The sequence below is a fragment of the Glossina fuscipes genome, unplaced genomic scaffold (genome assembly GCF_014805625.2).
Source record: "Glossina fuscipes isolate IAEA_lab_2018 unplaced genomic scaffold, Yale_Gfus_2 111, whole genome shotgun sequence".
NCBI lineage: Eukaryota > Metazoa > Arthropoda > Insecta > Diptera > Glossinidae > Glossina > Glossina fuscipes.
In genome coordinates this window covers 1504846-1518290 of record NW_023998454.1, presented here as the reverse complement: position 1 = coordinate 1518290, position 13445 = coordinate 1504846, and positions in this window count along the sequence as shown.

Below are 13445 nucleotides of genomic sequence, written 5' to 3'. Positions count from 1 at the left end.
CGTTTGTACGTCCGATGTTTGTCCATGTAAATTAGTGTTCAAGCTGCAGGCCGCAATTTCAACATATTTCGATGAAATTTGGTACACCGTCTTGTTTTGAGACAAGGACGAATGCTATTGAAGATAGTTCTGATCGCTCCACTTTTTCGAGCACTTCCCATGTGTCGCCTTATTTTGAAAAGTCGTTACATGAATAACTAACTGTAGGTAGTATAGAAGTTTTATTTGTGCCTTACTTAGATTTTAAAAGCCATAATAATAAAACTTTTTTTGTAAAATGAGCCAGTAACAATTATTATTGATTCTTTTGCTTTCCTTTGCATGCTAACAAATCTCCCTGTTTGGCAATTAGATAAATTAAAGTCATTCAATTTTAACTAATTCTTTGTCTGGTTAAAGCCAGCACTTAAATGACAGCAAACTAATGAAGAAGAACGTCTACAAAACTAGATTTCAATGAAGTTAAACTTTTGCCAATTGAAGAAAGAAAAAAAAACAACAGCAACTTTTAATCAAATTAAGCTGAAGCAAGCGTAAAAGGAGAACTAAAGAAGAAAAACGAAAATAGAAAAAAATAGTGGAAAAAGCGAAACTGCTTTGAAGTATAACTACTACCACTTTTTCGACTACGTTTCCGTACGTCAATCTGTCCGTATTGAGTAAGACAGTGAAGAAACTTGAGGGATTAGTGAAAAGGCCAACTCTTGGCAATTTGAGCATCAGCAATAATTTCAAATGCAAAGACTACAAAAGTTTGCTATGTAGCTGTTTCTGCGAACGTTATGCGAAGAATTTTCTTCAATAATTTCAATTTTTTTATTGAGCAAACTTTAACAGCGTTAACGTATTACACAATTAAGCGTTTTCCTCGCGCTTACTTTATGAAGCAAAATTGCTGACTGCAGTTGCTATATATTCAATAAGTTTCAAGCTGAATTGTGTGAATTAATTTCATTTTAATAAATTAGACGTTTTTGTTTTGGTTGGGTTTTAAGCCTTTGTTAACGCGTGTTATCCTTTAACAATTGCTAATTGAATCACGCCTTGAAGCTTTTCAGAGAAATGAGAAGCAATACGAAAAGGAAAAAAGAAAGAAGGAAAGTATGTGTGGCCAACATGGTATTTGCTCTTAGATTATGAACCCTTTCTTAACCTTTCTTTTCCATCATCGCTGTTATGATATTAAAGCCGGCAGCGTAAACAATAATCTTGCTGTCAAATCCAGTATTCTTAGAAAGCTAAATAACAATAAATATTTTTAAAGTCGATTAAAAAGGCATTTGAATTTAAATAGAAGAGCTATTCTCTTTGTGCTAATCACAGTTGGGTTTCAACAGTGTTTCGTTAATCGTACAGTGTAACACAATGTCAAGTTTCATTTTGTGAACTGCTGTCAGAGATTCTTATGTTATCCATGGGCTTAGCTAATACAGGTAGCCAACATGTTTTTACTCCTTTTTTACTGTTGCCATATGTTGGAGTACAAAAATTATTTGAGAAACAGATACTTGTGCTGCAACGTTCTTAGTCTGACGGAAGTAAAAATTAATTTATGATTATTCAACATTACTTGCGAAGCTTTTAAATACGTTTTTTAAGTAGTAGTTAAGTTATTTAGAATGAAGAAACTTCTGCTAGAAAATAAGGCAAAGAAGTTTAGCTGAAACGGTTAAAGTTTTCAAAAAGTTTCGATTATCATACACAATAGTACATTTCGAGACATCATTATCAAGTCTCCAAAAAAGTACCGTGCATAAATGCTTCGTGTTATGTCCGTAATAATCGGCTTAATGCTAAATGAAATATCCAATATATGATGGATTCATGCCGATGAAATATTGCCAAGTGATTTAAGCGACTATTCTATTTGACAAGACAGTTTGATAAATCGGAAATCCACGTCATCATAAATTGTTCTGCTGCTAACGAACCACAGGACATTAGCAATCAGACGGAGATCGTTGGATTGATATTTTTGGAGTATTTCAATATTGAAGTTATTGGCTGTTCCTTACAGTTCTACATGATAGGTCCAAATAGGTTGGAGGATATTCTTGTACAAAATGCATTTATTATACGCTATACCATTTGTGGTACTGTGGTATATTAGTTTTGTTCGTATGACCATCTTCCTCATCTCTGTTCTCGTATTTTTATATTTAATATAGCATATAGCTCGATGCTTCTAAGTTAATCGTTATGTGAAAGCTAAGGTCCAGTTCTTAATTATTTTTAATAATAAATGCAGAAACTCGTTTCCTCGCGTTTTCCTCGATAGTCAGCATTATGGTCATTTAACTTTTAAAACCTTAACATTATTAGACCAGGCTATGAAAAATTAACGATATGCAAAGTTTTTACTCCGGTGTTCACCAAATTTCCATGTGAAACGGGTGCTGCCATCTGGCCAATCAATCGTTAATATGTCGATGAAACTATTTAAAACGCACAGGAAGACCGACAAAGAGTATTGTTTATTATTTATGTTTGATTCTTCTTCTTAGCATAGTTCAATCACCACATTTCTTCCCTCGTTATTACAAATTGAAAGATTTTTTTAAGACAGTCAACCAATTACTAATAGGAAAAAACAGAATGGTGTAGTGCTTCAGCTATTTGTCTAATCTATCTACACCGATCATTGAGTTCAAGGAGATCAAGGAGATCACCTTTTTTGTCCTCTCCTATATCAAATCTCCGTTTACCAGAGAATAGTCACTCTCTCCGTCTATATAAGTTTTTGTAAGTGGCTTACCCTCCGGAGTTATAATTGGGTTTTGCGGTAAACGAAAGCCTAACTTGGACTGGACTTGTGTGACAATTCGAGCAGCGACTAATTCATTAGCTATTGGATGTATCGCTCTTCGGTTGGTTAATAAAATTTCGTCTTATTTTTTTCACATAGCCGGGTTAAGCCGTTAGCGGTTTAAGTTTATTTTTGATCACTCTGCCAGGTCATTCATAGCAAGATGACAAGGAGCCTTGTTTGTGAATAATCTCGGTGCTGGCCCATGCCATGTAATTCATGAAAATCAAAGCGATCGTTAACAAGTACGATTGAGATAACGTAAAAATAATTTTCCGGCAAACTGCAATTAATACTGCGATTGCAGAATGTGGTCATATTATTCACAATGCGTACCTCTGGTCGTTTGCTGAAAGTGTCCATGAAGGCGAATAAATATCTGGCTATAAGCGCAAAATCGGAGTGCATTCCATCAGAAGCTTTGTTACGACTACGTTAGCATGCCAAGCAATTCAAAGCTATAGTTTCTTTCTTGTTATCTGTTTCCATCATAAATAAGCTCTAGCCAGGCATTTTCATTTTAGACATACATTTTACACATGTGACACAAGATTTGGGGGACATAAAAACGTATGCCCCATAACAAGGTTCATTTTTACAAGGTAAACTCTTCTTGCTTTCAAAAATTCTACTAGTTTGGTGATTTCCGAAGCTTCTTCTTTCATCCGGTTTAGAAAAACTGGCAGAAACATCCTCTATTAATTCCACTTCGATCAAATAAACCTCTTCGATGAATTTGGCTTGTTTCTTAGCGGTTTCTTTAAGTTTTTTAGAGCGTACATTGGAAGTTGGCAGAGGAGTGTCTGAATAGATCTTGTTTAGTGATTTATTGTCGGTAATTAGAGCCAATTTTCCGTCGAATAATTTGGTAATATTTTTTAATTCCAAAAATGACTTCCCCACCTGATTGTTGAAACGTTTGGGGGCAAGCTGGATTAGTTCCCCGGAGTCATGCTTACAGCTTGGTTAATTACTGCTCCTATACAACAAAGTTAAAATTTGGCATATAAATTCGGCCACATTGGTCTATTTTGCAGTTCTCTCCGCTCGATATTCGATAAGGGTTTCCAGGGAAAGTAAGCCTTTATGTAGCAACAAGACATAAATTTCGTACTTTTTTAGGAAAATAATGACGTGGACAATTTAATGGCTAATCTTGACCGAGACTATTATGATTAACTTTGGGTGCTTTTATATAATTACACATACATATAAATAAAAAAAAATTAGGATATCATTTTTATAAGGTAAAAAAAAAATTTTTCAAATAATGTAAATGTATATTTAGGAATGTTTTCAAAAGAAGTTTAATTATGATTTCTTAATTCGCGGTTTAGACTAAAAAACTCTACTTTTCATTTGCTTACTTTTGTTTCAATTCAAACTTCGGTACTTTCATGTAGGTGCAGCAGGTCGTGTTATAGTAATTTTTACGAGTTTAGTTGCTCAATCATTAGATACTCCAATATAGAGCGTGATAGCATTTCAGAGTAACTTTAAATGATTACTCATCAACTTAAAAACCCCAGCCTTGCGTTCTTCATACTTTACAGTCCATTACGGTGATGATTGCTGATGTAAATGACAGTGTAGATGACTGCTTAACAATGCGTTTGAAAGCATAAGTATAAGACTGAGATATAAGCTTAAATGCGAAACACTAACCAACCAATCATATACCGTAGTAAAGACAACGACCATAATATACAGTACATGTATTGAAGGAATGATGAAATGAATGTGAGTGGGTGCAGCTGCCATCTCAACGATATCATCAGCATTATTGACATCGTCAAGAGAATCATCTTCATTGGCACCATAAGTAGTCGTTACAGCGCAGGCAGTAGCGGGAAAATAGTAACCATAATGCTATACATGCAACAATGGTACGAATTCTATTCATACAGGTATATATAACACATATAACGATATATGTAATATATATTTATAGTCTTATTCACTCGTTTGAATTCACATACCTTCCTACGGATACTTGTGTGGTTTTTGAAATGTTGGGGTTCGCTGAATAACTTAACTGACTGACTGACTGACTGACGCAGTGAACTGTGTTCGTGTACTTCTATATGGTATGGGTTGTGTTGTCATCTATGAAATTTTGTATGCACATTTACAACTACTTGAATTGCTACTTTATTGTAGAGTGCACTTCACGACATACGACTCCATGCAAAAAGCACACACACATATATATATATATATATATCGTATATCCCATAAGCAACACCATACATGCTTTATGGATTATTGGCTTTTTAGTATTCCCTGTGGTCTTCGTTTGTTTATCGACCACTTTTAAAAAAGAGAGAAAAGAAGGAAATCAAAAAAAAAAAGAAGAGAAAGACATAAGTTTTTCTTTTTCTTTATCTTTTTTATAAAATCTTTTAGTAAATAGCATCTCTCTGGACTAATCCTTCTCTTTCCTATTCGTTCGCTCGTTACAAGCAACAGTTAAGTGCTTGCGCATAGTGGTGTTTTTGCTTACATTGTGTTTGTCGTAGCTGTTGTTTATAATACTTGCTTGCTTTTCCCTACTTTGGTGGGTTAATCTTGTGCGGAACCAAGTCAAACTGCTTGACATGCAGTCATGATTAAGATTTATTTGCAAATTTCAAACTTTATGTGGTTTTTTCTTTTTTTTCTTCTGCTTGCATACGCATATGTTGGTCACCATTAACGATGGTCAAGCGTTATATTTATATCACATGCGGACATACACACGCCTATAAACTCACGCACACATGCACACATGTTCATCTTAATTTTTACCGTATACTTGAATGTCTTTCATTTTAATGGCAAATCAACCTCAAAAATTGACCATAGCCAAGGAAGTCTTCACTGCTGTGCAATGTAGAGGAAATCAAAGCCGAGTGAGCAAATAACATATAAAGTTATATAGATAAAGCATAAATGTTTGGGTGGGTGTTAGATGGTTTGGATGCTGCCACTAGCGAAAAGCATTCATCGAAATAGTAAACAACTTCTACTGTTGGCATCAGACTCCCCGGAGAAATAAGAAAATATGCAAATTGTCTAATCCGTGCATTGTTGTTGGCTGTGTTTGTTTGATAACGGTTGCTTTGAAAAAATAAAAACCAGGCGGCATCATATGAATATGTTCTCAGTATAGTTTTATATTTTTCTTCTTTTGAAAGAGCAAATTTGATTTCATAACATTTTTGCAACATATTTTGTTGACAGTTCATTTGAGCACGCACGCACCACAATAGTCATTAAAAAAAACGGAAAAAAACATACTAATGCGAACACACATATGTGCATCGATCTAAGTTGCCGTAGAAAGTATGAGTGAGTGCTAAGCTTTTGACTTGATTTACACAGCTGACAAACTTTGTTCTTTGCAAACCCCATTTGACTTGCCAATCTGTCGTTTGTTGCTTATTGACTCCCTGAACTCGTTAGAATCGATTTTGTTTGTTTTGTTGTTATATTTCGTTGTGTTACGCTATCCTTTGCAAAAAAGCATTCAACCAATGTTGAATTGTTTTTCTCATCTGCATTCTTCGATAATTGACTCTCGTAGGTTGTTTTTTATTCCTTTTCTATGTTTTGTTTTTCTTTCAAAAAAAGGGAAGAAAAATGCTGTAACAAAGTCCAATGAGCAACGAAAAAACCACCTAAAACAGATCAAAGTGAGTTTTGAGGTTTAGTGATGCTTAACTTATCAACATTGGCACTTTTAGCCTTATCAGCAGCTTTTTCATAAGTTTCAAAGAAACAGAATAAAGTTAATTGAATTGATAACTGGAAAGCTAGATACTGACAACAAAAGTTCTTGCAAGTTTTTAATCCAAGTTTTATACAAAAGTTTTTGTAACAAAACTATGAATCCGTCAGCTATTTCCTTTTACGCGGAGGCCTTGTAAACTCCGCGTTAACTTCAAACTATACAAAACTTTTTCGGTGACCATGTTGTGTGAAATGTAAGTGGAACGTTAAGGTATTCACCAATCTTTATCATCACTGTCAATTTATGGGAAATAAACGCACTTGGTGTTCTTCTCCTAAAAAACTAGTAAATCGTTATGGAATCTTAGCAAATCCCTTAGGCTAAACATATCCCTACAAAATTTCGCTTATGACACACATTTAGCTCGACGTTTCACACGTCTTCATCGATTTGGGATTGGAGCTGACACGTGTTATTTCTCATTATGGCCAAATCAAACTAACTCAAAGACAAAACCTATCTTTCACTTGAGTTAACGGTAAGTATATTGTGTAAAATTTCTGAAAATTTTTGCTGGTTCCTAACTTTTCTTTGCTCAAAACATTTTTCAAAATATATTCTTGAAATTTTTTTTAATGATCCCCGCTAACGGAGATATGTCCGTCTTCTTTGCCATCCCTGTACCGAACCGCTCGTTTTCTCGTCTCTGCGTTCGTCTGCCTACCTATTCGTAATCTGTTGCTGGAATGAGTTCTAAACATTGATACAAAGCAATGGAACTTGGTAAATAAATTCATACGGTTATAGATTATTGCTGAGCATGTCCATTATTCTCACCTCCTATGGAAAATTCGTTTTTTTAACTTAGTGTGAAGTTTTACGATACCAATCTGAATGTTTAATATACAACTGGATGTCACGTGCCCGTAAGAAGGGCGAAGGTGTATTCCATATTCAATCTATAGCAGATATTCTAATTTGTACCTTGGTACAAATGTTTACCGTCAAAAAATGGCGGGTAAAGGTAATGCTGATTGCCGATTATATGTCGAAATTTTTATATATTGGGTGAAAAGCCAGTGATTCGTACCATTTTAGCAGTAAGAAGTTTTCAAACCGCGTACCTCTCCTTGTAAAGCTAGAACCAAAGGCAAAGTTCCTATTTTAGTTCATGACCTGCGAAGAAAAAAGTTTTTCCCGCTGCTTGCTGTTTTCTTTCTATATAACAAAAACATAACGAATCTTTTATACCCACCATCATTATCTTAAAAGAGATTGAAAAAAAAAACTTAACTTTTATTTCAGTTCTGTTTTTTTGTAGAGTAAAAGTTGATATTTTTATCGTGTGGCTATTGTAGTTTATATAGAAAACCTAAGAAGGTCTTTTCAGCTTATATTACAATGTAGATGTGGCCTTTGATCGGCATTGGGCCCTTTTTCAATACCAACTTGCACGCAAGAACTTCCAATTTTTCTTTTGAACTTAAAGCCGATGGCCGACATTAAAGAGAGAGACAGACGAACAATATATCAAGAATAAAATATACTTTGTAGGGCCTCCAAAGCTTCCTTCTTAGTTTCGCAAACTTTATCACCCATTGTGAGCGCTTAGCTGAACAGGAGGATTGATGTTGCAAATATTTACATAAAAATATTTAAATACATTAAAAACTTTATTCACTTTATTCACAAAGAAGAGATCTCTAAACTTCTCTAAAATAACCACTACGATTACTTTAGGAAGATGTATACATATGAATATATATAAGAGTTTCGATGCAAGTATTTTTGCTTATAAATTACTCTTTGTTTTTACTTTGAAGTCATCAACATTGATTGAATCATTCACTAGTTGGTCAATGCTTGTAGCTCGAATTTCTTACTCATCTTTAATAGTAGCAACAGCAGTAGTAGCAGATATAACAACATTACAAATGCTAGCAGTGTTACTTATACATATGTAGCCAATGTTCGAATTTTTTGTTTGTTACATTTCTTGTTAACTGAATGTGTTAACATTAGTTCTCTATGTTTGTTTAATCATACGTTTCGTTTATTTATTTGATTGTTACCATAACTGCTGTTGTTGTTATTCGATGGCCATTTAGTTACTTACTCGTTAAGGTACGTGTTTGAGAATTTGTTTATATTCAACTTTTTCTTCTATCTAATGCAGAAGCATAGGGTTACACTAATATGGTTATTGCGTTGGTAAAAGTTGCATAAAAAGGAATTAGGTTACATATAGCGTCGCATAGCGTTGCTTAGTCAATTTTTTATGTTCGTATGCACTTCATTTAATGACAAGGAACCTGTTCATCAAGCTCGACGTTCCGCGGATGTTTCCTTTTGTATATTTTTGTGTTTCCATCTGTCTCGCTCACATCTGGTCTACCCAATGTAGCTTATAAGGATTGTCCAATTCTCTGGAAGACGCCGATTATTATTAAACCGCGTGTCATCGGAAACCTTGGGGTTAAACTGACAAACTAGTGTACCTACGTTAAACCAACAAAGACATCTGTCTCGCTCACAAGGGGTGATAAACTTTGCGTTCGTGAGAACATTGATGTACCGAAACTCTCATCTCTTCGTGGTGATCACTGGAAACGTCTCGACCGGCAAAGAAGAGTTTAAAGCTTGGACTATCTATAACTTGGCGCTAAGCTTTCTGACGGATAGCTTAGGGGTATAATGCAAGAGGCACTTATTTTCTCATTGAGTATTGCTAAGGAGGAAATAGAAACCAGTTGGTAACTGGTTACGTAAACTAAGTTGATATAGTAATGATCGAGAGCATGGTGTCCGCCCGCCATACATCTTGAAGAAGGATAGTGTGGTGTTGGATAGCCGGGATTGTTTGGTTGATCCGAAGGCAAGAATGACTATGTCGCGTAAAGTAAGGCTAAAGGCTTTCTAGTCTAACTTTAAACTCCAGGAGAGTCACTATACCACGAGTACCTACGGGTAGAGATTGCCAAGATCCTTTGGGGAGAAGCTTGCATACTTACATCGATGTGGAAACCGCGGTGGAAACTGGTATGTCCAGCCCTCAGTTTGAACACAGCAATTAACCAGTGTGTTACTCCTCACTGCTGGGTATGGCCGTGCAGGAGTTATCGTGGCGGTTGTGGTTTCTATCATTCCTAAAGCGAATAGTTAGAGGTAATGATAGGCCTCAACACTTCTCAGAGTGGGTTTATTGAGCCATGCACAATAAACATATCTGGATTCTCCAGTGTAGTTTAGGCCCGTAGCTTATAGGGATTGTTTAACTCTCTAGAGGACGCTGATTACGCAAAATTAACCCGCGTTTCATCGCGCGTCGTGGGATTAAACCGTCAAGGCAGTGTACCCATGTTAAACCAACAAACACGCTCACAAAATTTCACTCCTCTGTTTTGTGGATTATCTAAACTGTTGTTCTAATTCCTGTGTTAGCTATTTTTTGTAATTTTCTTGCGTTTGTCGTTGTATGAATCCGTTTGGATCTCTTGTTTGTAGATTTCTTGTCAAGATACAAATGAATTTAACCCTTTCTTTCCATCGGTTTTTTGATCTTGTATCTCTGTTAATTAGCGAATGACTTCATTACTTTAAACATATGTATGTTCTTTCAAGTAGTTGCCTAATCCCTGACCGACACGGTGCTTGCTCTTCAGTTGCTCTTAGACTTGTCCGCAGGAATAATTGCTGTGAATATATATTTCTACGAACACACATGTCTATGGGCGCATCTTTGAACATGCGTGTCTTCTAAAATCTTTTTTAAATCCAAGTACAGTTGAAAAAACATTTTTTGAAAATCAGAAAAACTTGAAAATAAACTTCAAAATCCACCCAATTTTGTTTTCTAGCTTAATCCCTCCAATACATATGTATAGGGAACTTTAAGCAAACTTTCATTCTTCTGAGCAACAATATATTAATACATTGTTTTAAAAGAGGGTTTAGGGTCCAGCCTTCAAAAGAAAAGTTGCAAAATGTCATTATTCCACGAGCTTCAGTTACTGCAGTGACACTACAAATTCAAGACAGGAAAAATTTCAGCGCCATCAAAAAAGTGACCGTCAATTTATTTTAAAATTAGTTGTGATCTCTGAAATCTGACTAGATATATTTTATAAGCAGCGCGAACCATGTGGAAGAAATGCAGAAAACCGTTTTGAAAGACCGAAAAGTAAAGTTGCATCGGACAGCTGGCACCTTAATGATATCTTAAAGCGGTTCACGGTCGATAGCTGTTTGGGCTAAATAAAAAGGATATTGTTATACGACTTGGATATTGTCAATCGGCTTGGTATCGAATCTCGAAAAAATGCTCGCTAGAAAGAAGTGTGGAGGAGATCGTAGAGAGGTTAAAGTAGCGTTGGAATACACGGGTCACTTTTAAAGGAGACTATGTTAAAGAATAAAGTCGAATTTTATCTAAAATTTATTGTTTTTTGCTAGTGCTGTTACAAACTCACTGACTTATTATTATGAGGACCTCATAGACGGCAATGGCGTTAAATGATCTGCTGAGGTTATCTTAGAAATAAGGTACTCAAGATTCGCGGGAAAGCGACCAAGTCTTGCTTGCTTGTTTTTGTTCATGTCTTGTTTAATTGAGAAATGACTCTGGGACTGTAGATTTATTTGCCTTCGATGTTTTTACGATTGTCTCTGCATTTCTTCAATTCATATGTCTTTTACATGTTATTATTTTGCATTTGGATGTCTGTGAGTATGAGCTCACCATCTCTGGGGTGTTAAGTAATTTGAGTAAAATAATATCCGTTTGTGATTTGGGCATATTTTGTATTTTGTTAAAGAATTTCAACTATCTGGCATTCTATAGCCACAAAGTTTGTTACAGTAAACATAAAATTTCTTTTGTTGATTTTACGTGAAACAATAACAACAAAAATGGAAAAAATTAGACAAACTTCAACACTTATTATTTATGTGCAAAAAGTTATGTAAATTTGTTTCAAGAGCATATCTTGGCATAAAACAACAAGGCACCTTAAGTTGCATAATTCTCCGTTTTAGCTGAGCATGAACATATTATGGCGAATAGAGAGGGAAAGCACACACACAGTAATTCATGGATAGATGGAAATTACTTGCAAACAACACGCATTACATATACGACTCTCCCACGTGCTGCTGGTTTGTCTCTAACTTACTCTATTGTCTGTAAGTCTGTCGGTCTCTCTGTCTATTTTAACAAAGTTGAAAAAACCTGATGATGGTGTTAAAATGTTAACGCTTGTTCTTCTCTGTTTAGTTGCTATCCACAAAGAGTTTTCCAGTAAAGTACACATAATGCATATTTGCTGCATGCAAGCCATATAAAAACATATGTATTTATAAATATATATATGTCTATATATACATAATGTATGTATATGTGTATAGGTATCTTAACATTCATATTTATATACGTATATACGTATTTTATACATAGATATTTATATACATGCTGGTATCACCATGTATATGTGTATATGTATGCATATGTACATGTTTATGTATATATTTATATATATACTTAGGAATGTGTAGGATATACATATGTATATATATATTAGGAATATATATATGTATATATATATGTATATGTATGAACATACATACGTGCACACATATTTACCTAGATGACCAAGCTAACTTGATTCATTACGGCTAAGAATGACCATAAAGTTCAACCGAAAGAGAGAAGGGAAGAGAACATTTTTATGCATAGAAATGATAATATTTGCTTGTGAATATCAATGAGTTTTTCTGCTGTTGCTGCTTCTGTAAATTTAAATATTGATGTTATGTTTCTTGCTTTTTTTTTTGGTTTTTTAATTTATCAATATATGTGCGTGTTCGTGTTTGCACGTTTTCTCCTAAACACTTGTAGTTGTTCTGTAAAAACTTGTGCAAATATTGATTGGTTACCCTCAGTACTAATTGAGATTTTCGTTTTTCTCTACTGTTGCTTAACTCTCTCGTTCCCTTTATCCCTCTTATAGTTTACAAAATTGTTAATGTTTCTTGTTGTTTTACATGTTGTTACTATAAAAAACTTGTATTTTCCCAAGTTTTTATGGAAAACTTTTAGTCAAGATTTTTTACACACACAAACAGACTCACACTTTTACATAAAGATATAAGCATAAATGATAGATAAAATGTACATGTGTTTAGCTAAAGGTGCCGGTGTGTATGCGAACCTAAGTAAAAACTTATTTAATTCTATTTTCAAGTGTAAGGCTTGTAAGTAGACAAAAAAAGTAAATTGCAAAATATGCCAAAGAACTAAAACATTTTAATATAAAACACTAAACGAAATTTTCAAAGGAGCATAACTTAGAAGAGAGTCTAATAAAAACGTTTCGAATCTTTACGCAAATAGTCAACATTGAAAACGCACTAGGTATACTAAAAATAAAATGTGATAGTTGGTAAAAAAGTTCTACGGGTGTTCTCAACTGATTTTCCTGTGCGTTGCATGCTTCTCTATCTATTGAATTGCCTGAGCCTTAAAAGTCTCTACGAAAGAAACTTTATGCTTATAACTAGGCTTAAAATGAGTTCTAATATTAACTTTCTTTTATGGTTCCTTAACTAATAAATCCCGAAATTACGATGGAAAACTTCAGCACTATTGATACTACCGAAGAAATACTCAAGATTTAAATACATGCTCTTTTGTAGAAAGAAGAGAATCTAAGAATTTTCTTGGAGATTCGACTTTTTGTGAATCGTTGTTGCAAAATCCAGTACTGAACCAGTTTCGTCGTCTCTACCAAAATATCAATATTTCCTTTTAATGAGCGCCATTGTAAACAACGATTCGTCAGCAGCTACCGGTGATCCTGAAGGCAATGACCTTCGAGACGTAACTGCTATCCTGAAGAGAGCAAATGGAAGAAAGGAGGAAAGAACACGACG